At 39.1% G+C, this 27,687-nt stretch overlaps 1 protein-coding gene across 3 annotated transcripts in view; it reads right to left on the bottom strand.

Moving 5' to 3' along the window:
• NMS (neuromedin S) overlaps window positions 1-23,125 on the bottom strand; it is a 48,005-nt gene extending 24,880 nt beyond the window's left edge. For all 3 annotated transcript variants that reach the window (XM_077749281.1, XM_077749280.1, XM_077749279.1), the window contains exon 1: window positions 22,994-23,125. The gene's annotated coding sequence lies outside the window, so the exon portion shown is untranslated. The remainder of the gene's footprint in view (window positions 1-22,993) is intronic.
• Between the last annotated feature and the right edge of the window lie 4,562 nt (window positions 23,126-27,687).

The following is a 27,687-nucleotide window of genomic DNA, read 5'->3' on the forward strand; positions in this document are numbered from 1 at the left end:
CCTGACGTCCATATGATCCGTGAGCAGCCATCTGTACACGTAAAAATATCACTTGTGTGCTAGCCTAAGCAGACCTGGTGAATGGAAAGTTTCGAGAAGGATCTGATGACTACAGTTTGTCATTTAGAGAAGCAGTGTGCAAACAACATCTGAGTATTGCTGGCTGCTCTGCTCGATGGGCATCCTGGCTTTTTCATTCTATGACCCACTATGAATAATTCTCACTATGCTCCATCTCCCTATTAGTCAGGTGTCACAAGCTCATTTTTTCATCCCAGAGCCATATTTTAATACCATGTAGCAATGTTCTTCCTCAGGATTCTGTGTTTTTATTATCCATCATAACACCATAGGAGCGTGCTTTCCCAAAGGCACTGAGGCACACATAGTGACCACTACCAAGGAAGCAATCAGTTCACGGGAAATTAAACTGGACTATAACCACACATTTATTCCTCCATTTCTCATATTAGTAATTTTCTTTTTGGGGAGTTTGCTGACCAATTCACGGACTGACTTAATTTCATACTATGAGAAGGCTACAGAATTATAATCACTTATAATCACTCATTATGCTATCTGACACCACTATATTTATCAGAAGGCACAAATCCAAGGCCTGAGCCCATGTCATACAATTAGGCATCTGTATAAAAAGGCTCTGGATTGTGTTATGAATCTTTAAAAACTAGAATGTGTCATCAAAAGGAAAATAAGGATTTAGTTTTCTTTCATTTCAACTCTGAAGCATTTGAACTTTGGACATTTAGAATCCACAAACCAAAATCAAGATGGCCAACATTTGAAGTTGTCTTTTTTTTTTTTAACGTTTATTTATTCTTGATAGAGAGAGAGTGTGTGTGAGCACATGTGAGTGCATGAATCAGGGCGGGGCAGAGGAAAAAGGAGACACAGAATCTAGAGCAGGATCCAGGCTCTGAGCTGTTATCACGGAGCCTGATGCAGGACTTGAACCCACAGACCTTGAGATCATGACCTGAGCCTAAGTTGTATGCTTAACTGACTGAGCCATGCAGGTGTCCTGAAACTGTCGGTTTTACATAAAGATTATATTAGCTATTGTATTCATAGACAGACATTGGTTTTTACAGGTCTCTGGTATGGGAAATGTTACCAATCATGGGGAGGACTGCTCAATAAATGGAGTTGGGACAACTGTGTCATCTCATGGCACCAAAATCTCAAGGAGGCCCAATTAGAAATGGAATAGAAGGTGTGCATTGTACCAACACCTGTAGGAGATCACAGGGTCCTCCTTTTTTTTTTTTTTAAGTTTTTTTTTTTTTAATGCTTTATTTATTTCTAGGACAGACAGAGAGAGAGAGACAGCATGAGCAGGGGAGGGTCAGAGAGAGAGGGAGTCACAGACTGAAACAGGCTCCAGGCTCTGAGCTGACAGTCAGCACAGAGCCCGACGCGGGGCCCGAACCCACGAACCGCAAGATCATGACCTAAGCGAAAGTCAGACGCTTAACCGACTAAGCCACCCAGGCGCCCCCACAGGGTCATCCTTAAGTGTTGATGTGACACCCCGTACCAAAGTCCTCTCAACCTCCAAGATGATACAAAAGGCAGGCTGTCTTGATTCTGTGGCCTCTGGCACTTTTCTCTCCCAGGCTGCTGAGACCCCCAAGTACTCAGAGGCATTTCCACACTACAAGGAAATTTGGGAGAGCTGTTTCCTCAAAAACATGTTTTTACCCTCCTGTGATCCTTTGCCCTGGTTGTTGACTGGGTCATAATAAACAACAGAGAAAGTAAAAGTAACCCAAGCTAAGTGAGGTCTCATTCTCAACAGATTTCTTACCTATACTAGTAATTGGGGTATGGCCTAGCTCAGCTTTCTACATGGAAAAAAAAAAAAAAAAGATGTGTACTTCCTGACATCACATAAAAATAAACTCCAGGTAGATTAAATATCTAAATGTGAAATTCAAAATTTTAAAACTGCAAGAGAGTTGCTTGGGTGGCTCAGTTGGTTAAGCATCCAACTTTGGCTCAGGTCATGATCTCACAGTCTAGGAGTTCTAGCTCCACGTTGGGCTCTATGCTGACAGCTCAGAGCATGGAGCCTGTTTCAGATTCTGTGTCCCCTCTTTCTCTGCTCCTCTACTGCTCATGTTCTGTATCTCTCTTTCTCTCTCTTTCAAAAATAAACATTAAAAAATTTTAAAACAACTGGAAAAAAGGTATGTCATGATATTTTATTATTTGAGGGAAAGATGATTTCTTTATAAAGATAAATCATGGACCTTGAGGGTGTTATGCTGAGGGAAATAAGTCAGGCAGAGAAGGACAGATACCATATGTCTGCACGTATAGGAGGATTAGGAGGAACTTGACGGAGGAACAAGGGGGAGAAGAAGGGGGGAAATGGTGGGGGAAAGGGAGAGAGGCAAACCATGAGAGACTCTTGAATGCTGACAAAAACTGAGGACTGATGGATGTGGGGGGGGGGGGGGGATGGGCATGGAGGGGGGCACTTGGGGGGATGAGCACTGAGGGTTATGTGGAAACTAATTTGACAATAAACTATTAGAAGAAAAAAATAAAAATAAAAAAGTTTAAAAAAAAAGAAAAAGTACTGATATATATTATTATAAAAATGTTAAACTCCTATATGATAACATATGTTATAAATTAAGTTTAAAGACAAGCCACTGTCAGAGAGAACATATTTATAACAGAACAAATGGGAATTTATATCCAAATACAAATTAATATGTGTGCTATGAGTTAATAATAGTTAATATACATGAATACACTTTATCCTAATAATCACCCTACATTTATAAAGTAATCCTTTATACACTTTTCTTTCTACAGATATGGAAAGTTAGATGCAAAGGATTTAAATAATTTGTTCAATTTTATACAGCTGGTAATGGCCTGAGCCAGGACTCAGCAAAGGATATAAATAAGCAATTCAGAGAAGAAGAAACCTAATGACCAGTAGACTAGTATTAGGGAAGTATAAGTTTAAACAATTAAACACTATTTCACACAAATTGGATTGGCAAAAATGAATACTTTGCACAGTTAGTGAGAAAATTAGATATTATATATTAAAAGCCATTTGGCCCGGGCATGACACTTAGTAGTGACTTGACACATGACAATGGGTAGTATTTAGGCTCATTGGACAGCATTATTATAAAAGATAGTCTGTTTGCTATATATTTGCAGCTTGACGGAGGAGAGAATTGTGAGTTACTGTTTTAATAGATAATTAAGAGACAAATTATCATTGTTTCCTATTGGGGAGAAAATCTCAAGGTATTCATTTGCTTGTTAAGAAGACTGACATACCTTATGGGCTATTCTTGGCTTATATACATGTGTGTCTATCAAATCTTAATATTTTATGTATTTCAATAGTTGGCTTGACAGAAAGCAGCACATCCATAGGAAGGCCTATGTCAGAGAACAATAAACATAAAACAACTTAAAATGATGATACAAAACTAACATTTTTAATGTTAATCCTAACATTCACCCAATAATTTACAAATCTAATTTTTCTCATCTTTACCACATATATAAAAAGCAAAAAGGGGCTAGTGCTGGTTTTTTAAAAAATTATTATCTTTGAGAAGTTTGGGGAGCCATAGAGGATAGGCAACTTGTCCATGGTCCTCCATTAGGTTAGTAGCAAATAGAGGCCATGGTAGCTCGTACTGTATCAATTTAGTTAAGCTATATGCCTAGAATTCCTTCTCTGTGGCCACAGAATGGCCTTATGTGGGGCTTGAAATAGCAGAAGCCATGTTTATTTATACTCAGAAATATACTTCTACTCCATTTGGTTGTACCAGTTGACCCTTGAACAACACAGGGGCTAGGGGCACCAGCACCCACAACCCCCACACAGTTGAAAATCTTCATACAATTATGAGAGAGAGAGAGAGCAAGTAGGGCAGGGGTAGAGAAAGAGAAAGAGAGAGAGAATCCCAAGCAGGCTCTATGCTGTCAGCACAGAGCCTGATGTAGGGCTTGGACTCACAAATTATCAGATTGTGACCTAAGCCAAAATCAAGAGCCAAACACTTAAGCAACTGAGCCATCCAGGCACCCCTATAATTTTGACTCCCCCAAAACTTAATTACTAATAGCTCACTGTTAACCAGAAGCAGTAATGGTTACTTACAATCATTAAGGATGGTTTATGTATTTTATGTTATGTGTATTACATACACTGTATTCTTACAATAAAGTAAGCTAAAGAAAATAAAATGTTATTAAGAAAATCATAAGGAAGAGAGAATATATTTATAGTACTTTACTGTAAAATATTCACGTATAAGTGGAGACTTTGTTCAAGGGTCAACTATGTATTTCCACCTGGTTTGTAGAGAGTAGGGTGCAGTTACAGACCATGACTGATGCCGTAGATCTGCGTCCCACCTTGGTGTGAGACAGCAGCCAGAGCCACAGATCTTCCAGTTCCAGCTGGATTCCTCCTTGGGCTTCTGGGCATTCTACCTCCTGCCACGTGCACATCAGCTTTGTGATAATAGGCACAGGTATCTTCTTCAAGTTATCACTGGAGTCAGAACAGTGAAATCGGTGAGAAACTGATGTGGGGTTTTAGTTCATCCTTGCAGGTTCCAGCGTGTCTCTGCTCTCTCTCATTTCATGCCCTTTCTTTCCTGACAGCCTTCACTACTGACATCAGGCCCAGCCACAGATGCAGAGGTAACCTCTGTGTATATGCTGTTTAACTAGCTACCACAATTGTGTAAGACCAAATCCCTGTAATACATCCCATACTCTCTATCACTCCTACTGGTATGCTTCTCTGATTGAACTCAGATGGAAATATCCAGATTTTTCCACCTTCCATAACCATAATCATGGCTAATATTCTGTTGAATACCTTCATATCTATGCCTACATATAAGGTAATTCAAAAAGAATTAAACAGTGTTTTAAATGTCACCCAAGTCAGATATCCGGAAATTCTCACAGCAAGGATTCATATTCACTCATCTTTCAATTGCTCTAAAGCAATTTATAAAGAAAAGCTTCTGTTTTTCAGTATTACATGCAAAAATCATAGACTTTTTTTAGAAGTTATTTTAACCTGCAGATAAGCCAAAAAATATAATCACCTATAATCCCCACTCCAAGAGATAACAACTGTCAAAATCTGGTGTTTATCCCTTCTGATATTTTATCAAAGCATACAGTATATAATATACCATGTGTCCTTTAAAAAAATAAAAATTAAATTACATCATATGTAATATTTCTATCTTTAAAATATAGTAGGGGGTGTCTGCGTGGCTCAGTTGGTTAATGTCCAGCATTGGCTCAGGTCAAGGTCTTGTGGTTGGTGAATTCCAGCTCTGTGTCAGGCTCTATACTGACAGCTCACAACCTGGAGCCTGCTTTGGATTCTGTGTCTCCCTCTCTCTTTGTCCCTGCCCTGCTCCTGCTCTGTCTCTTCCTCTCTCAAAAATAAATAAGCATAAAAAAATTAAATTAAAATATAGTAGGAATGTTTTTTATAGAATAAAATATTTATCAGAAGCATCATTTTTGTCTTTATCATATTCCAATAAAATAAACTTATATTACCTAATTGAGACTACTTAGGCTCTTCGTAGTTTTTATAGAACTCTAAACATTTTTATAGACATCCTCATAGTTAAAGCTTCACACATGTGAATAGTTACTACCTTAGAGCAAATCCCTAGATATGGGATTGCTGAATCAAGAGACTGCAAAATGACATCTTCTGAAGCAAATTGTCTGACTTCCGACAACCAAGACCATGTCCTGCTCCTTCCTAAAAACTTGGTACTGCAATTAACTAGGCCAGTTTTCATCCCGCTGTGTGCCATGAGTCAAGTAATGTCTACATCAGGAGGTAAAATTATTCTTTGTAGGACATTCCATACGTGATAAAATGACTCAGAATTAGAGAGGCAAAACAACTCAGCTCTACATTCTATTTGTGAATAATTCTGTTCTGCCCTCTTTTCATATTATAAATTTTGAGTCTCCAGGGCTTGGCTTTTTTCTTCATGCTAATGCAACTCTAGTGCTGAGCCTTGAACATGTAGGCCCTTCTAGCAGTGGGTGAGAGCCATCCTATCTGGAAAAGAAAAGGAGAAAGCATCTTTGTTGTCTCCACACTCTGGGAAAACAGATTATTTGGCATAATAAAGCTATCCTTACAGATGTAACTGGACCACAGAAATTGTTACTGTGAAAGTAAACTCATTTTTTAAAGTTTATTTGTTTTGAGAAAGACCTGATAGTGCTAGCAGGGGAGGGGAAGAGAGAGAGAGAGAGAGAGAGAATCCCAAACAGATTCTCCGCTGCCAGCTGTGGACCCCTATGTGGGGCTCCAACCCATGAACGGTGAGATCATGACCTGAGCCGAAACCAAGAGTCAGAAGCTTAGCCAACTAAGCCACCCAGGTGCCTTGAAAGTAAACTTTTATATCAAAAAGTATATAATTCTAATTGGTTGTCTTAATAATGTTTGGCCATGATTCTAATAGTTAGGATTTCCATTTTCTGGAAAGTTTTAATACATTGAATTTTATTAAGACAAAAGAGGATCACTGTCATGTCCTTACTTGCCCAAAGAGATTATGAATAAGGAACACTTAATAGCTTATATTTTAAGAAGAGTTTGAGATGGTATTTCTCATCCATTTTATAGAAACAGGGAAGAATCAAAATGTGCTCTCTGTAGAGGCTGCTTTTAGGCAACAGGCTTGAGCAATGGCAACCTGAGTAAGGTAAAAGGGCCCACAGTGACCACCAGGCTGAATGCAAACAGGCTTATTAAGCAACCCACTTCAATATAGCCATAGACCCTAGTTGACCAATGGGCTACTTAAAACTGGGCATAGTTAGCAAAAAAGGAAAATTCCATATGTTCCCATACTTCCTCCCTCCCTCCCATAACTACAGGTGCAACACTGCCTCCTGGCAGACAACCTTTCCACCACTGTCCTGCCCACTGTTCTCTTACAAGGTATTCAGTAGATTTCTATCCCTTTTGTTCTGCCTTGGGCAAATTCTTTCACTGCCTACATGTCCACCTCCACCTGTTGGGGTCACCCCACAGTCTCCTGGTAAAAGCCATTTCAGAAGATCATGCCAAAAGATGTTTTGTTGATATATTTTAAGTAAGAAGTAGTTTGGAAAATTGTGTGACTATTGTTCTGACGGTCACAAAATTATGCTGCCATACTCCTCAAGCTGAAAGAAATTAAATAGAACAAATCAAACAGAACAAGCATTGAATTACTGACACCAGCAGGCCAGACCCAGATGGATGGGGTCCTTCAGGAAGAGGGTCCTTGACTTCACAAAGGATGGAAACCAAATGGAAATCAGCAGGAAGTGAGGGCAGAGTTTATTGAACATATACAGAAAGCAGATACAGATGAAGCATCTATGGGAGACATGGAAAGGAGCATGTGTCTGATCTTTGTTTAGGGTCTGGGGGATTTTATTGAGGATTCTGATCCAGTGAACTTGTCCTTCAGGCATCCAAGAACCAGTTAGAAAATAGTTGAGGGCCCGGGTGTTATTCCTTGGAGCCAGGGGGCCTTGGTGTTGAGATGTCTAGCACCTGTGGTCTGGAATATGCATATGATGGCTTCCTCTGGTTATTCTCACCTAGTCCTTTCTTAGATGTTATCTATTCTAGAGAAATCATTAACTCCTGTCCTTTACAAGGAGGACCTATGCTATTTGCACCTGTAAAGTTGGGGGTGCAGATCCTAGCAAGGAATAGAAGCAGGAAAAGGAGCAAAATGTAGGTTTTTATGGAGTCCTTCAGTCTCCCTGTCTCGTTATTGCTTGGAATACTTACATGTCAAAACTTAAAGAAAGTAACCAAAATTGTACTAAAAGGGATATTTACAGCTTTAAATATAAATATTAGAAAAGTTGCAAATAAATGATTTAAGCTTCTATCATAAAAAGAACAGCAAATAGGGATGCCTGGGTGGCTCAGTTGGTTAAGCATCTGACTCTTGATTTCGACTCAGGTCATGATCTCATAGTTCGTGAGTTCAAGCCTCAAATCAGGCTCTGCACTGACAGCATGGAGCCTGCTTAGGATTCTCTCTCTCCCTTCCTCTCTCTGCCTCTCCCCTGCTTGCTCTCCATCTCTCTTTTAGAATAAATAAAAATTAACTTAAAAAAAAAGAACAGCAAATAATTAAAAAGGAAGAAAAAAGATAAAAGCAGAAATCAATAAAATAGAAAGCAGACATGCAACAGAGGAAATCAATAAGATCAACAAATCAATAAAATTTTTAAAAATATAATAATAAAGTATAAATATTAGCAAGATTGGGCAAGAAAAAAAGAAAGAAAACATAAGTGACCAGTATAAACTGGAAAGGGAGATGTTAATGTAGATTCCACAAATATTAAAACAAGATAAGACACTATGAATAACTTTATGCAAATAAATTTGAAAAGTCAGATGAAAGGAAAATTTCCCCCCCAAACACAACTAACCAACTTATATAAAAGAAAATTAAAATTTTGAATAGCCTTATGTCTGTTAAAAAAAAATTGAATCCATAATTAACCCATTTTAATGCTTCTAGTAATAATGTTCCAGATAAGTGGCTTTAAAACTGTTGTGACCAGGGGCACCTGAGTGGCTCAGTCATTTAAATGTCCAACTTCAGCTCAGGTCATGATCTCTGGCTTGTGGGTTTGAACCCCGTGTTGGGCTTTATGCTGGCAGCTTGGAGCCTGGAGCCTGCTTCAGATTCTGTGTCTCCCTCTCTCTCTGTCCCTCCCCTGCTTGCATTCTGTCTTTCTCTCTCTCTCTCAAAAATAAACATTAAACAAAAAAATTTTTTTAACTGTTTTGACCAAAACAATAGGAAATACATTTTATATTGTGACCCACTGAACATAGTTTTATGAGTATACGTGTGTATGAAATAAAAGTTTAATGAAACAATTCTTATTGTTGTTGAGGAGAAAGAATTCCCTATGCCCCTCAAGGCCCTTCTACCTGGACTAAAGATCAAGTTGACTTGACACAGATTAATATGAAAAAATCAAATTTAATAGAATCCATACATACATGGAAATTCTAAAGACAATAAGACAACATGACACTTACACGAGCTAAGGAGAGGGGTTGGGCTCTGAGGATACAAAAGGGAGAAAGACCATTAGTAGGAAAGTATAAGGAGATGTTTAGAAAACACTGGTGCCCTATTATGCAGATAACTTTCTTGGGTAAAGAAGAATCTCTATTAATAGCTCTCTTCCTTGTAGTAGCAGGCAGTTAATGGAGAGATAAAGAGCTTTTCCTCAATCTGCTGGGTTTTGATTGTCTTAACTCAAAATAATGTTCATGCCAAAATGGCCTCCCTTGGGGCAGCTGACCCCAGCCCCTACAATCTTAATATGAAGGAACTGCTGTTATTTCATTTCTCTTCTGTTCTTCAAATGATGGTTGTGAAACACTAAACAGATTTTTGTGACCCACTAATAAGTTGCTGTGTGCAGTATAAAGAACATTGCATATAAAATTCATTATATAAATGTTTATTATATAACTATTATTATTCATCTATGTATCTCTAGCACTTGCATAATACCTGACATGTAGTAAGTATTTGATAAATGTCTGTAAATGAATTAATTTGGTTATCAGTGGCCTGTAAGATGGTGGTCTCAATAGAGAGTTGTGAGTAGTATCCCCTCTTAAAACATTCTTTTCCTTAACTTCTACTAGGAACTAGGGTATCACCTACATCCATGTCTGCCTCTTATAAGTGACAGCAAAAGAAATTTGCCAGCCAAGAGAAGGCTGTCATGTAGTTGACATTGGCTACACATGTACAAACTCATTCATGCAGTCAAGGTATCTGTTCACCCCACTGTCATCTCAGTTAAGTAAATTACTTTGGTGGCCCCAAATGTGGCTGAATTTTAACTTGAATTTGGATTACTAATTTTCATACACAAAGAAAAGGCATACCACTATGACGCAGTATTGAAACTGGGTCCTTGAGTATACAAAGCAAGTCAATTCAAGACAAAGGGAGTTATTAAACCTCTCAAATCACACAATTTCCAAAGCGAGGTAGGGTTATTGTAACCAATGCATACATTGCAATAGTCTATTCCAATGCATTAAACTACTCTTTGTCAAAAACCTCTGGCCAGCTTTGAAGAAGAAGAGCTTTTGAACAACCAGTTACAGGTGATTCAATTAAGGTGAGAGGAAACAAAACAGATTTTGACCAAATGGAAAATATAAATAAAACACTAGTAGTCTTCAGTGTGTTTCAAATCACGCAATCCTAGGAGTTTTCAAGCAATCAGGATCATGAGCATAGGTTAATAATGGCAGCCTATTTGCCAGAGAATCAGGAGGACTCTTGAGACTCTGGAAACAAAGGGGGTTTAGGCCAAAACTTTGAACGTAGTGCTGAAAAAGAAAGGCTATGTAATCATATGGATGCATGATTACTATTTTTACTTTGTAAAAAGAGTTTTAGTACAATTAATGTAGCGTTTCTCTGTCCTGTCCACAAAATTAAATATAAATCAACATAGTGTAACTGGGGCACAAGAGTACAACAGCACCTGGCTCCCAAACAGACCATGTTCGCCCTGCTCAACCCAGCTGACAAAATCCAAAGCCAGAGACATGAGTGGCAGTGAAGCAAAAAAGGAATTTGTTTCCGTGATGCTAACAATACTGGGAAGACATCGAACTAACATCTCAAAGACCATCTCCAAAATGCTGAAAATACTTCTAGGTTTACATAAGGGAAATGTGGGACAAAGGTCGGCAGGTTCATGCAGGTGAGCAGTAAAGGTCAGGCTTAATAGGTGGGGTCTTGCTGGCATCAGGGTGGTCTCTATTGTTTGAGGGGATAGTTTCAGTTCCCATCACAGGACGCTGTACCCACCAGGTCTTTTGCCTGAGTTAAGAGATAAGCTGGAAAGAAGCACTTAGTCAATTAGAAGGTACAGACTGAAGTCAAAATGGAAGGGGCTGAAGTCCTCTTTCAATAGCATTTTTCAGTCAGTGGCACATGAGTACTAAGGATATCCACTAATTCAGGGCCTCGATAAGACAAGTATTCCCAAACTTGGCTGCTCACTGGAATCATCTGAGGAGCTTTTAAAAATTAGGGTCCAGGCTTTACCTGGACCTAGTGGGTGAGAAGCTCTAGGGGACAGAGCCACTGATGTACATTATCTTTACACTGATCCCTGGTGATCATCAAGTTTGAGAATCAACAGTAGGTGGGAACCAAGTAGTACTCTCGTGGCTTGAAGAATCAACGCATCTCCCTAACTTACTACTACTAGTGTAAGATTTGGGTGGTAAAGAAAATACAGCATATGTGTGGTGAATTTCCAACTTTCCACCTGATGTAGATAGAGCTTTTCTGATAACAATCCTAAAACAATCTTTAGTAATAAAACATCAGGAGTTTGCTAATTCTTGATATTTACAGTCGATTCAGGCTTTTTATTAACACATCATATCTGAGAAGGATACATTTTTTCCATGCTTTGTGAACTCAATACCAGAAGTGTGGACCAATTTTTCAAAGTGCCACCCTAGCACTATGTTGCATTCTGAGTAGCATCGTCTGTATAAAAAAGATAATAGTAACTTTATTTTAATTGGCATTTTCCTTATCATAAGAGATGTAAAAGTAGGTCCAATCTTGCCATGATGGGAAAGAAAATAATAATTATATTTTCAACCAATTGGATAGGTAGTTATTTATCTAACCGTATGCCACATACACAAAAAAATTTACTTCTCTATTTTTTCTCCTTATGTCTCCATATTATTTTTTCTTAGATGAATGTTTCTGACATTTTTCCTTCCACACTTTGCTATTTTCATTACAGGACTTAAGCCCAGATATAAATGTACATCCCCCACAACTCTGTACAGATTCAGATCTAGCTTGATAGAATAACTGGCTATTAAAGCTGGAAGGAAATACAGCAGTCATTCAAACTAACATATTGATTTCATATTAGAAAACGGGTTCAGAAGTTGATTTACCAGACTCTACATGAAAGCCAGATTGGAAATCACATCTCCTAACTGTTAGCTGAGCATTTTCCCACTTACTATTCTGTTCAACAGATACATACAATGAGGTGAACTGCAATATAAGTGAGGGTATTTTTCTAAATCACTACACATTCACATTTTTAATTAACATATTTATTGAGATGTAATTCACATACTCTAAAACTCATCCACTTAAAGTTCGATCGTTTTTAGTAAGTTCACAGAGTTGTGCAGCAATTATCACAATCTAATTCCAGAGTATTTTCATTGCCCCCAAAAGAAACCCTGTATCTAATAGTCACTCCCATTTTCTGACCTCCATTCCAGCCCCAGACAACCACTATTCTACTTTCTGTCACTATAGATTTGCCTATTTTGGACATTTCACTTAAACGGAGTCATACAACATTGCCCTTTGTATCTGGCTTCTTTCAATTTAACATTGAAATTTCAAGGTTCATCCATGTCATTCCTTTTTTTGTCCAAGTCATATTCCATGGCACGAATATGCCACATTTTGTTTATTCATTCATCATTTGATGGAGATGTTTCCACTCTTAGGCTATTATAAATAGTGATATGAACATTTGTGTACAAGTTTTTGCGTAGACTTATGTTTTCATTTCTCTTGGGTACACACTTAGGAGTGAAATTGCTGGATTATGTGGGAACCCTATGTTTAACATTTGAGGAACTGTCAAGAAGCTCCTGAAGCAAAAGCACCATTTTATATTCTTACCAGCAATGTATGAGTGTTGCATTTCTCCACAACTCATCCACACTTGTTATTGTCTTTTCTGATTCTAGCCATTCTAGTTGGTGTGAAGTGGTATCTCCTTGTGATTTTTTTTCTCTTATAGTTTATTGTCAAGTTGGTTTCCATATAACACCCAGTGCTCATCCCAACAAGTGTCGTCCTCTGTGCCCATCACTCCACTTTCCTTCTCCTTCTCCCCCATTAGCCCTCAGTCTGTTCTCAGTATTCAAGAGTCTCTCATGGTTTGCCTCCCTCCTGCTCCCCAATTATTTTTTCCCCTTCCCCTCCCCCATGGTCCTCTGTTAAATTTCTCCTGTTCCACTTATGAGTGAAAATATATGGTATCTGTCCTTCTCTGCCTGACTTATTTCACTTAGCATAACACCCTCGAGATGGTGTTATGGCCAGATTTCATTCTTTCTCATTGCCATGTAGTATTCCATTGTACAGATAAACCACATCTTCTTGATCCATTTGTCCATTGATGGACATTTAGGCTCTTTCCATGATTTGGCTGTTGTTGAAAGTGCTGCTATAAACATTAGGGTACATGTGCCCCTATGCATCAGCACTCCTGTGTCCATCTCCTAGTGATTTTGATTTTGATTTCCCTACTGATTAATGATGTTGAGCATCTTTTCATGCGTTTATTGGCCATTTGCATATTTTCTTTGGAGAAATGTCTATTCAGATCCTTTGCCCATTTTTATTGCGTTTTTTTGGTCTTTTTATTATAGAGTTGTAGGAGTTCTGTACATATTCTAGACACTAGTCCCTTAACAGGCAAATATGATTTGCAAATTTTCTCCCATTCTATAGACTATCTTTTCATTTTCTTGATAGTGTTCTTTAAAGCACAACATTTTTAATTTTAATGAACAGTATTTATCTATTCTTTTTGTTTGGCTTTGTGCTCTTGGTGTCATATCCAAGAAACCATTGCCTAACTCAAGGTCACAAAGATTTATGCTTATTTTTCTGCTAGGTTTTTTTTAAAGTTTTAACTCTTGTAGTTATATCTATGGTCCCTAGTGAATAAAGTTTTGAATATGCATGGCAGAGGTGTTTGAATCCACTTTTTTNCCACCCAGGCGCCCCAAATCCACTTTTTTTTTGCATGTGGATATCCAGTCATCCTGACACCATTTGTAGAAAATAAAATTCCATTTTCATTAACTGTCTTAGCAGCCTTGTCATAAATCTATTGACCATAAATGTGAGGGTTTACTTCTGGACTCTCAATTCTACTCCATTGATCTATATGTCTATTCTTATGCCTGTACCACATTCTCTTGGTTACTATAGCTTTGTAGTAAGTTTTAAGATTGGGAAGTGTAATTCCTCTAACTTTGATCTTATTTTTCAAGATAGTTTTGGCTATTCTGAGTTTCTTGAATATCCATGTGAATTTGAGGGTCACATTGGCAATTTGTGCAAAGAAGCTAGCTGGAATTTCAATGAGGACTGCAATGAATCTACAGGTCAGTTTGGAGTGTACTGCCATCTTAGCATATTAAATCTTCTGATACATGAATATGAGATGTCTCTGCACTTATTTAGGTGTTCTTTAATTCCTTTCAAAAATGTTTATAGTTTTCAGAGTATCAGTATTATACCTCTTTTGTTTAGTTTATTCCCAAGAATTGTAATCCTTCAGCTGCTATTATAAATAGAATTGTTTCCTTAATTTCATTTTTGGATTGTTCATTGCTAGTCTATAAAAATACAGTTGATTTTTAAAGGTTGGTCTTATGTACTGTAACTTTGTTCATTTATTAATTTTAATAGTTGAGTGGAGTCCTTAGGATTTCCTGTATGCAAGATCATGTCATCTAAAATAGAAATAGTTTTATTTATCCCTTTCCAATATGGATACTTCTATTTCTTTTTCTTGCCTTACTGTCCTAGCTGGAACCTCCAGTAAAATGTTGAGTAGAAATAATAAAAGCAGACATCTTGTCTAGTTCCTAATCTTGGAGGAATGCTTTCAGTCTTTCACCATTTAACTATGATATTACCGCGGCGCCTGGGTGGCTTAGTCGGTTAAGCGTCCGACTTTCACTTAGGTCATGATCTCGCGGTTCGTGGGTTCGAGCCCCGCGTCGGGCTCTGCGCTGACTGCCAGCTCAGAGCCTGGAGCCTATTTCAGAGTCTGTGTCTCCCTCTCTCTCTGACCCTCCCCTGCTCACACTGTCTCTCTCTCTCTCTCTCTCTCCTAGAAATAAATAAAAATATTTAAAAAAAGTATGATATTATCTGTGGGGTTTTGTAGATACCACTTATCAAGTTAAGGAAGTTCCCTTCTATTACAGTGTTGCATGCATTTCTCATAAAAGGGAGTTGAATTTTGTCAAGTGATTTTTCTGCTTCTATTTAGTCATTTGATTTATCTTTATTCTATTGACATGGTATATTATATTAATTGATTTTTAGATGTTAAGGCCATCTGTATTCCCGAGATATATCCCACTTAGGCATGGTGTATAATCCTTTATATATATTGGATTCAATTTGTTTGTATGTTTTTAAGGATTTGTGTGTCTACTGTCATAAGAATATTGGTCTGTAGTTTTCTTGTGATGCCTATGTCTAGTTTTGGTTTCAGGGTAATATTGGCCTCATGAATGAGTTGAGGTATATTCCATCCTCTTCTATTTTTTGCAAGAAGTTGTGAAGGATTGGTATTAATTCTTCTTTGAATGTAGAATTCAACAGTAAAATCACCTGGGCTTGGACTTTTCCTTGTTGGAAGTTTTATTTTATTTTTTTTAATGTTTTTATTATTTATTTCTGAGAGACGGAGAGAGACAGCGTGAGCAGGGGAGGGTCAGAGAGAGAGGGAGTCACAGACTGAAACAGGCTCCAGGCTCTGAGCTGGCAGTCAGCACAGGGCCCGATGCGGGGCTCAAACCCATAAACTGTGAGATCGTGACCTGAGCTGAAGTCAGACGCCCAACTGACTGAGCCACCCAGGCGCCCCCTTGTTGGAAGTTTTAAAACTACTAACTTAGGGGCGCCTGGGTGGCTTAGTCGGTTAAGCGTTCGACTTTCGCTTAGGTCATGATCTCGCGGTTCGTGGGTTCGAGCCCCGCATCGGGCCCTGTGCTGACTGCCAGCTCAGAGCCTGGAGCCTGTTTCAGTCTGTGACTCCCTCTCTCTCTGACCCTCCCCTGCTCACGCTGTCTCTCTCTCTCTCCTAGAAATAAATAAAAAAAACATTAAGAAAAAAAAAACTACTCACTTAATCTCTTACTTGCTATTGGTCCGTTCAGATTTTCTTCTTGAGTCAAGTTTAGGCAGTCTGTGTCTCTCTAGGAATTTGTCAATTATGTTAGGTGATCTAATTGGTTAGCATACAAATATTCAAGTATTCACTTATAATTATTTTGATTTCTCCAAGTTTGGTAGTAATGTCCCCCTTTCATTTCTGATTTTAATAATTTTTTCCTCTTTTTTTCTTGGTCAATTTAGAAAAAGGTGTATCAATTTTGTTGATCTTTTCAAAGAATCATTTTTTTTTAATTCTCTCCATTGTTTTTCAATTTTCTCTTTCATTTATTTTCACTTTAATATTTATTATTCCCTTCCTTTTTCTTGCTTTGGGTTTAGTTTGCTGTTCTTTTGCTAGTTTCATAAAGTGAAAGGCTAGATTAAGTTTGAGATCTTTTTCTTTTGTAATGTTCCCATTTATTGCTATGCATTTCTGAGTTCTGCTTTCAGTATATTCCATACATCTGGGCATCCTATGCTTTTGTTTCCACTCATTGAAAGTATCTTTTTGTGTTGTTCTATTTAATTTTGTGTATTTCTCAAATTTCCTCATGTTACTGACTTCTAATTTAATTCCATTGTGGTTAGAGAACTTTCTTTGCATAATTTTGACCCTTTTAAATGTACTGAGGCATGTTTTACAGCTTAGCATATAGGATATATATCCTGGAGAATGTTTTATATATCCTTGAGACAAATGTGTATTCTGTTGTTATTGGGTGGAATGTTCCATAAATGTCTATGAGGTCTGATGTTTATAGATGAGAAAAATGAGATACAGATGGGATTAATGGATTACTCAATGCTTCATATTACCTGGTCACAGAAGTATCACTATTAGGGTGAATCATGTAAAACTGCCATTACTGAACATCAAAAACTAATGATTATCAGCAATTTCTTATAGTACAACCTCACAGAACCTGAGTCTCCTGATTTTCGTCCAGTGTTCTTATCACTTAACTAGAGTATTATATTAGGATAGGCTGTGCTTCATAATGCACATACCCTGAACTATTCTTGGCTTATCACAATGAATACTGATTCGTGTTCATCTTATTCTATGCAGGTTCTGCAACTTTCCTCCATATGGTGACTTAAGAAATCACAGCTGCTTTTACTTTGTGTGCTGCCTTCTAGGATACCTGTCAGGGGAAGAAAACTTCAGGATCACATTGCATGTTCTTAATGGTGAGCCCTATGGGTGGCTTAGATCACTTCTGTGTACATCTCATTGGCTTAGTCATATGGCCCAAACTCACTCTGTGTGGTCACCTTACTTCCAATACAATTTTTATCCCTAGCCAATTACATTGAAAATGTAGTCTAACCTGACAGTGGGATGTGTCTTCCCATTTCAACAGCTCAGCACCTCTTTAGCTTTTCTCATTTTAATAATATTTAAAATGTATTTTCAACAATTAAAAATGTAGATCTTAAAACGGTCTCAGAACTAAAAGAAGAGGGGCACCTGAGTGGCTCAGTTGGTTAAGTGTCCGACTCTTGATTTCTGCTCAGGTCATGATCCCTGTGTCTGACTGTGTACTGACAATGTGGAGCCTGCTTTGGATTTTCTCCCTCTGCTTGTTCTCTCTCTCTCTCTCTCAAAATAAGTAAATAAACTTAAAAAAAAGAAAATATGAAAATATCCTCTGGTGAATTTTTCCTAATCTGAAGTTCTATCATATTTTACCTAATTTAGGAGATGCTATTAACAAGACAACCCCTCCCCCCATAAAGAGCATAATAAACTCAACAGAGGTTTTCTGAGGGCCACAGCATGGTAAACAAACAAACAAACCAATTTTGAATTACATGGCCCTCTATAGATTGGAAAGGGCCATCAACTTGGTGGGTCTGTATAATACCTACCTCTACAACATGTCTACTGAGAAGAGCCCTCTTAGTAACTGAACAATTTCACAGTTCTAGAACTACTTAGAGATGCCTGGTTCTGGCCACTACAGCTCTCCTAACGCCTTCACCTGGGAAACATCTCATTTCAACTCTGTTTAAGTATCTCCTCATATACCCAGCAAGGGAGCCAAGTGCAATTTTTCAGTAGGCTCGGGAAAAGGAACTTGGTTGTGTGCTCTCTATGTGCAATTTTCCATTGACTTTAAATTCCAGGATGGCTGAGAAATAATTTCCAAACACACTCTTTTAAAGAAAACCCAAGGAAGTCTATGAGTGGCTGATGTCAACTCTGAACACTGAGATAAGAGCTCAAGAAGGAGCTAACCAGTATTGTGGGGACTGTCTCTGGACAGGGCCCTGACATGGAAAAAGCAGGAGCCTCTCTGTGGTTTAGTGAGGAGCTGGAGAAGTCCAAAGAAAGAAAACAATTTCAGTTTCTAGTGTCTGACACTAAAGGACTGCAAGTCCATTCTGTGCTTAACCCAAAATGAAGTACTGGGAGAAATTTATAAAATCTTATAAATTTATAAACATTACCACAGAATGCTCAGAGGAACTGGCAAATGTTTACTCTCATAGGAGAATGGTTTTTCATATAACCCATAACCCTATAAGAGGCATCTAGGTTTCTCTAGATGCATCTATTTGCTTATTCCACTGGTTTGGTTCAAACAGGTGGCAATACTTTGGGTCAGTGATTAACTTGTTTTATTCCCTAGTATCACCTCCAGGCTTGACTTTAAAGATATACACTTGGCAGCTGGGGAAGGTAAAAGAATCTGGTTTATTTTTCTTTTACTATTAAGGCTTTGAGCTTCTTTTAGAACAGCAGTTCTTGGGGCACCTGGGGGGCTCAGTTGGTTAAGTGTCTGACTTCGACTCAGGTCATGATCTCACGGTTTGTGGATTCAAGCCCCGCATCAGGCTTTTGCTGACAGCTTGGAGCCTGGTTCAGATTCTGTCTCCTCCTCTCTCCGCCCCTCTCCCACTCACATTGTCTCTCTCTCTGTCTCAAAAATAAATACTTAAAAAAAAAAAAAAGAAAGAAAAGAAAAAGAATAGCAGTTCTCAAACATTTTAATCTGAGGATTCATTTACGCTCTCAAAAATGATCAAGGAACCCAAAGAGCTTTTGTTAATCTGGATTATAGCTATCCAAATTTACAGTATTAGTAATAAAAACTGAGAAGTTCAAAACATTTATTTATTAATTCATTTGAAAATAATAACATTCCCATTATAGGGTAGCATATATAATACATTTTAATGAAAAACAGCTATATTTCCCAAAATAAAATTTAGCATTTATCTTTTTTGCATATCTCTTTAATGTCTCAATTAGAAAATAGCTGGATTCTTATACACCGTCCTTCTTCCTACATTCAATCTGCTGCAATGTCATTTTGGTCAGAGAATATAAAGAAAATCCTTCCTCATGCAGATAAGTAGAAAAGGAAGAAGTATTTTCATATTCTTTTCAGATAATTTTGCGTGCTTTTCTTTAATACTAAACCCAAACTCAGCAAGTGGTAGTTTCTTAAAGTTTAATACAATGTGGAATTTAAGACCCTATCAATGAACTTTTCAAACTCTGTGACATGAAAATTCATCAGCCTCTGTGTTCTCCAACACCAAAAACCAATTCTCTGATTCTCCAGACACTAACTGAATATTCTACAATTCAGCTTTATTCTGACACTCCTTGAAATAGGGGCAAACTCCACAGGATTAAGGGCTCAGTCCTACAAGGACATTTCCTATTTATTTATTTATTTATGTATGTATGTTTATTTTTGAGAGAAAGAGAGGGAGAGAGACTGTGAGTGGGGGAGGGGCAGACAGAGAGAGACACAGGATCTGAAGCAGGCTCCAGGCTCTGAGCTGTCAGCCCAGAGCCCAATGCGGGGCTGGATCTCACGAACTGTGAGATGGTGACCTGAGCTAAAGTCCGACACTTAACCGACTGAACCACCCAGGCGCCCCAGGACATTCCTACTTTGGACACCAGTCACCAATATTGGTTCTCCAAGCTACCTGCATCTTTTTCTGACTTGGCTACAAATCAGAGGTTGCCATGACCTCCCCCCAACCAGTTTTGATTATACTATAACAGTTCATAAAACTCAGGGCAACAGTTCATTTATTAGTGATTTATTATGAAGGCTACAACTCAGGAACAGCCAAATGGAAGAGATTCCCAGGTCTAGGCTGAGCTTCCATACCATCTCCACATGGCCACCCTTCCAGCACCTCAATGAGCTTATCCCCTTGGAAGCTCTACAAACCCTGTGATTTAAGTGTTTTTATGGAGGTTTCATCACATATGCAGGCTGGATTATTAAGTCATTCTCCAGCCCTGCACCTCTCCCCAGAGGTTGGGGGAGGTGGGGCTGAAAGTCCCCTGGTCTTTGAGGTGACTAGTCCCCATCTGAAGCTAGCTAGAGTTGCCTCATTAGAAGAAAAGATACTCCTCTCACCCGGGAAATTCCAAAAGATTTAGGAGCTTTGTGTCAGGAACCAGGAACAAAGGTTAAATATTATCTTTATCATTTGGGAAATTACAAAATTTTAGGATCTCTGTGTCAAGAATCAGGGAAAAGGCCAAACATATAATAAACAGATATTTCTTATGAGCCACAATCTATCAATATACAATATACCAAGAAAGAAAGAAACAGAGAAAAGAGAGAGAATGAGAGGGAGAAAGAGAAAGAAAGAAGGAAAAAAAGAAAGAAAGAAAGAAAGAAGAAAAGAAAGAGAGAAAAGGTTTTAGCATCACCATTGATTTCATCAGAAAAAAGTTTTAAATACCGGGATGCTGTCAAACTCCTTATGGTAGATACAGGTTTTCCAAAAGCTTGAATTTTCACTTGAAAGCCTGAATTTTATCACTGGCAACAGATACCATCAGTTGTTTTCCTCAAGTGACAGGCTCATTTCATTCATTTTGGAGAAAATGTCTGCCAAATACCCAAGTCTGTGTAACCACAGTTTGTCTGTCAGTTCTTCCAAGTAAAAATGGTGTTCCACGAAAAAAAAATATCACAAACCACCATGAAGAGCTTCACCTCCAGACAACCACCAATCCCATTTTATAACACTGCCAAGGTTCATGCTCAGTGTCATCAGTTTTACCCGCCATTACTTTTGTGCAATCAGAAAAAATGTCGAAGTAGTGAAGATAACTAATGTCCTAGCATTATTGGGAGAACAGGAGACATTACAGACCCAGGGGTCCAAGGATCACACTTCGAGAACCACTACATTAGAAACTATCCTCCTGTTATAAAGACTAAATAATACTTCCCTGAAGTTCATTTATAGAAACGAAAGAAGAAATAGAATTACTTGCAAATATCCTAAGAAAAATAGTCATTTTAGTTACCAATGTGTAAGTCCCTAGAAAGAACTGTATCTTTTAATATTTGAACAGCACATTGGGAATGCAATAAATAAATAATAATGAAAGTAGCTTATGTTTATTGTAATATTTACTACTGGGAGAGAACTGTGCTATGTATTTTAATCTCCAATATTCTACAGTACCGTATCTTCATTTTATAGGTGAGGAATATGGGGCACAGAAGGATAAAAGAACATGACAAGGTCACAAGCTGTATGTGGTACAGTAAAGATTGGAATACACAAGGCCTAATTCCCAGAGCATGGTTGGACCCCTAAACCCTGGATTATGTTCTATGCCTCATCTAAACTCCAAATTTACTTATTGTGCATCTGCCACATATGTATGTCCATTTAAATCTTCAAGGAGAAAGCAAATGTCTCATGTCACCCACAGTGCCTAAAGAAGGGGCTTAATAAATATCGGGATGAGTGACCAAAAGACCAAGTAAACCACCCTGCCATCTTTAAGCCATGATGGTTGGTTATCATGTAAAAAAGTGAAATTCTGATGTGGTAGGGTCCCCTCCCTAAGGAGAAAAAAAACCCTTCAAGGTAACCTGGCTATACGCTTAAGTGACAACACCCCTCATGACCCTGTAAACTGAGACTACTTAATCAGACTACATTTGTGTGTGTTACCAAAGAAATAGAGAGTGTATTAAAAAACTATGCCACATGGACGTTGGGGACTCAGTTCTTCGGGTATGAACCCAACTGAGTGGTGAAAGCAGGAATAAAGTTACTTCCTGGAAAAAAAAAAAACAAACACCCGGGTATCACGACTGACTCTCTGTGTGAATCCTGCTACACTGAAATGGTGAGCTCCATCCATTATCTAATTTCTGTTAGGAAGGGCATCAACAAGATAGGCCAAAAGAAGCTGACTTATGAACAAGTTGGAAAAGTTTTATGTGTACTTGTGTGTGCACACACGTATAGTTGTTAGGTAGTTAAAAAATATGTAAGTTAGATCAAAACAAAACTAGTTTATCTTTTCCAGGGCAATAAAACCCCCAACAGCTTTGGGGTTGACTTCAACACCAGGCTCAAAACCCTAAAGTCCTATCCATTTGTGCAGGTTAAAAAGACATGGTGCTGGGCACCTGGGTGGCTCCGTCGGTTAAGCATCCGGCTTCGGCTCAGGTCATGATTTCACTGTTCTGAGTTCAAGTCCTGCGTCGGGCTCTGTGCTGACAGCTCAGAACCTGGAGCCTGTTTCAGATTCTGTGTCTCCCTGTCTCTCTGTCCCTTCCCCATTCATGCTCTGTCTCTGTCTCGAAAATAAACATTAAAAAAAGAAGAAGACGCAGTACTCTAGGGCTGTACACAGTTGTGGCCTTTATCAGTTGTGTGTTCAACTACACCTACACAACGAAGTTACATCCCCCAGACTATCAGCCGAGGGAGGTCCGCAAAGAACAAAAGGTCAAGCTTTTACAAGGTAGGCTGATCAGAAAATGCTGGGAAGTAACCCAAACTCAGGCAGTTTTGCCTTTCTCCAAGTTTGGCCTTTTCTTTCTTCGTTTTTCCAAGTTTGGGATTTTTTTCGTTCTCAAACACTATACCTGTTTTCTGGATGTCGGCCGCACGTTTCTCTGTAATTTCCCGGGATGGATTTCTTTCCGGGAGAGGACGGGAGGCGCAAGGGCTGGGCGCAGAATCTGGCAGCAGCGGAGACACGCAGGGGCAGACAGGGTCCTGGGGCTCCCTCTGCCGCGCCTCCCCCCGNGGAAAACGGGGTGAGCCGGCCTTTCTTTGTGAGCACCATCCCAGTGTGGTTTTGGTGACTTGACCTCTCTAGTTCGTGGGATTAATGAGAGGAACCTTCATCACGTTAATTATGCAATAAGGCGGCGTCCTTGCTGCGGGATGGTGTGACCGGTGGAATGATTGATACTTGGTGATCTATAATTTACTTCTTTCATCTTTGGCTGATAATTTGCATTTATGATTGGGTGGAAAGAGAAAGAAAATGTTCCACTTGGGTGCAAGGAGCATGCAGAGAGAGAGAGAGAGAGAGAGTGAGCAGGGAAGAAGGAACATGTGTACCCTTTCCTAAGTGCACTATTAAGCACGTCTTTGGTGGGTGAGAAGGGAAAGGATGGTTGGAAATGCATCTTTCTTGCCAGGGTGCTCTCAGCCCTGATTTTGACGGTCGAAGGACTAGTCAGAAGTTGGAGGTTGAGGTATAAATTTCTGCACCACTGGCTAGGAAGATGAACCAGGTTTTCCAAAAGCTGTCGTTTTTGTTTTCCAAGTCTCTAAAGGCAGGAAAGGACTGGTGAGTGAATGAATAGAAGGCAGTGCAGCCAGGTTCTGTCTGGTTAGCTAAGCGGGAGGACTGTCATAAAGGGTTTTTTTGTCTGAAACACCCAGAGTCTGGGGCTTTGGGCCATACAGAGTTGGGTATTGGTCAGTTTTAACTGCCAGAGTGAGAAATGTCTCAGACATTCTTAAAATTAGACAACTGAATTTAGCTTGGGCTTGCTGATCTCCAGTACCTACTTACTCACTCTGAAATTTTCAGTGACTGGGTTAAGAAGAAAAGACACAAAGAGAAACTAACCTTCCCACTCCCCTCATTATAATTATGAGCCCATCTTGGCTCAAAATTGGAATTTCAAGATGGAAAGAAAAACCTTTCCATCTTTGCTCTTGACCCTGAAGAATAGAATCTCAAAGAAATACCTGACAGGAAAATTCTTTCCTTCCCCAAGTGAAAACCAGAGTGCTTACAAAAGTGAACAAGGAAAGAAAAGAATCAGGAAATATCCCAGGCAATTTGCAGCTATATTCAGATCATTTTTCAAATGCTTGAGGTTATACAATAAAAAGGTGGGAGAAAGCCAGAAATAGAAATGGGAGAGAGGTGAATTCAGGACCTTTGAGATTGCAGGAATGAAGAGTCTTTTTTTCTTCTGATACAGGTCTGGAAGAATCTGGATGTGAGTACATAAAACTTCAGCTTTCCATCTGCATAACATGAAATTGCTTTTAATTTTAACATTGAACTCTTAAAAGAGTAAAAGGAAACACAGCTAGACTGTACTACCTGCATCCCAGGCAGTGTGGGCTATATTATGTGTTAAATGAGTTGTATGTTTATTTTGCCAGCCAGCTCTATTAAATCTGTAATCTCTCTAATTCCACGCATTTGGCTTGTTTCCAGTTACTCATTCATGATGTGTCATTTGGCTAGAATTTGCCAGGGTGTTAAAGCCTAAAGAAATACAAAACCCAGAGAACATCTTGCATTGGAAGATTTCATCATCCCATCATCCTCTACAGGAATTCTTTACCCAATGTCCAACATAAAATAGATTTAATAGGATTTAATTATTTTTTGTGACAAAAGTGATTTCATTTTCTGTACGAAGTTACAGGAGTTTTTAAAACAAATACCTCTTTTGGTACATTTAGAATATTCATTCATCAAAAATTCCAAATACAGCCCACCTCTGTAAGAAACCTGTACTTGAGTAATCAAAGTGGTTAACTCTTTCTCAAATAGAAACCAAGTTGTATTAAGTAAGATGATCTTATAATTTTTAATGATGCTTATTGTTTTTTTTAATTATCCTATACAGTGGCAGGAGGGGCCAAGAACCTCAAGCAAAGCAAATACTTCAAGGAAATGTGGACCCCAGGCTTCAGAAGGTGCGTGAAGGAGAATGTGATCTCACTAGTTATTTGAGATTCCTGTCATTTAGTTTTCTTCCTGCCTCTTTTCCTGCTTTATGGAGATTTGGGGAAATTTAAAACTCTTAAATAGGAGTTCTAAGTTTCTACTTAGAAATGTTTCCTGAAATGTGGTAATAGAAGCACCCTCTCCAGCTAGGGATTAGGTGAGTTTGGTACTGGCTATGAGCAGTGCCTGACATGTAGGTAGCCCCAGGCAGGTGTTTGCCCTTCCTTATTGTTACTCATGAGAATCTGTCTTAACCTTAGGTACATTCTTCAGCTGGACAGAGTAAGGGATGTGTTATCATCCTGGTAACTAAGGCTAATCATTCTAAGACTGCAAATTGTAATGATTATGGCCCAGTAGACAAAGGAAATTTCTGAACTTAGATTGAAAAAAAAAAAAAAAGCCCTATGAACTTAGAAGTCGCAGCAACTGTCATGGCACTTTATATGTAGTATAAATTTATATGCAACATTTTATCTTCCTACCTTGTGATTTTTAGTGATTTTATTGATTGGGTGATAACATTTTTGCTCAAAATCCAAAGATACAGGAGGGTTGATTGTAGAATGTCCCCATTTGCTCCAGCTCTCAGCTACCTAATCTCCTTTCCTATCAATCCCCTAAAGGCTACCAGTTCCTTGTGCATTACCAGACTTTTTTGTTGAAGTTTCCCTTAGTGCCTGGCTATGTTTTCAATGAATGTTTTAAAAACTGAACACCAGACTCATGATCCTTTCCCTGGAGTATGTATATGATGAGTGTGGAGACTCAGGAGTTGGCAGCTCAGTAGAGGACCCTTGACACGATGCTTTATCTGGGCCACTTCCTAGCCCCCTAGCTTGCTCAGCACGAGGGACACTGTCACCTTGCTGCTTTGGGGACACTGACCAAGCTGTTGGCTCAGGTGCTGCATGAATTCCCTTACTCTGTTCCACCTCTTCTCAGCATTCCCCTTACCCTTTTCTGTTCTTAACCGTGGCACTTAGCACTTGATGTGATCATATATATTAATAGCTCTATTTGTTTATGGCCTGTCTGCCTCTAGAAGCACCATGAGAGCAGGAAGTGGAGGTTGCTATATCTCTGAAGCCTAGAACAGCTCCTGGCTCAGTGTGGGCACTCTGTCAATACTGTTGAATAAATGAATGGCATTTGGGGAAAAAATCTATTGCAAACAGAATTAAATGGGCTTATTTACCACAGGACTTTTTCAGAACCTTTAATAAGCGAGTGTGCTAGAAAAAGTAGAACAAGGCAGGTGGGAGTCAAACGCTTCAGCACAAACCCAGAAAGATTTTGTGCTTTTGGATGGCAGCTCAAACAGAGGGAAAAGCCACTGGCAGGAATATTATTGGCAGCTGACCAAGATGATTTACAAGCATCTTTTTGCAAATGCAGGGGAGGGAGAATTTGCACCAAAAGATGGTAATAGAACCAAACCCATTGTTAGTCATTACAAACATGTAAAATGTGTGCTGTCTTTTAGTTTAGAGAGAGAGAGAGAAAGAAAAAAAAGACTGGGATTTCTGGTAGGTTCAGATGTTCTTGCTTCCCTCGCCCTGCTTTCCACATAAGAGGAGAAATCACCTTAACTGCCAGTTCTGACTTGTGGGTTTTCTGAGTCCAGCCCTCTGGCTTGGTTTCAGAACCTGACATCTTGAAGTGAAACTCTCATTTAATGACTGGAAATAAGAAAGCTCTGAAGATGGGTATGCTGACTCCTGGGGGCCCAGGGGCCCCATTCGGGGCTGCACACCGTGACCACAGGGGGTCTGGGGCACGCTCAGGTTTGCCACCATTAGCTGCAAGAGGCAACTTGGGAGTTGTCTTGGCTCCTTGAACAAAGGAGAGTTAATTACAGAAAATGTCAGGCTTTTTAAAGGCCATTTGTCACCGGGCTGCCGGGAGAGCAGTGGCCCTTGGCAGAGCCACGGAGGAAAGACTGTTCATTTCAGGCCCCAGTCTCTGCACACAGAAACGTGCGTCTTGAGGGTGTCATCGTTGGACAGGAGGCAAACCCCATGGAGAATTTGTATATTCAGGGGAAACAATGCAGTTAGTGGGGTGGGCTTGGAGGAGTTGGGCCCAAGGGAATTTGGAATGCCTTTCTTTTTGTTTAAACAGAACGAGCAAATTACTGTAATTTTTCCAAGGTCAGACCAAATCCGAATTGTACAGAGGCTAGTTGCCTATAGGTGGGAAGGACTGGAAAGAAGAAGAAATGGCACAGTGATAGAGGTCTTTGATTCCAAGGAAACCTCTTTAAGCTGTTTTTTCAGAGTACACGTAATTCGGAGCATCAATAGACGCTAGTTGACAGATAATCTTTTTGCTACTAGTTTTCATTCTTATAATGGAAGGAAGTGGTAGGAAAATGGCTATTATGTCAGAATGCCTAGAATCTGCATTTTAATAAGATCCACAGCGATTCATGTGGGCATTGATCATTGAGAAGGGCCGGGACCAGCAGTTCTTAGCCCTGTCTGCTCCTTAGTATCCTGAGCAGAGGTTGTAAAACAAGTCCTGGATCCATCTCCAGAGATTTGTATTGTTTGGGCTCCAGTGTTCTTG

This window comes from Crocuta crocuta, unplaced genomic scaffold (genome assembly GCF_008692635.1).
Source record: "Crocuta crocuta isolate KB4526 unplaced genomic scaffold, BGI_CrCroc_1.0 scaffold118, whole genome shotgun sequence".
NCBI classification, from domain to species: Eukaryota; Metazoa; Chordata; class Mammalia; order Carnivora; family Hyaenidae; genus Crocuta; species Crocuta crocuta.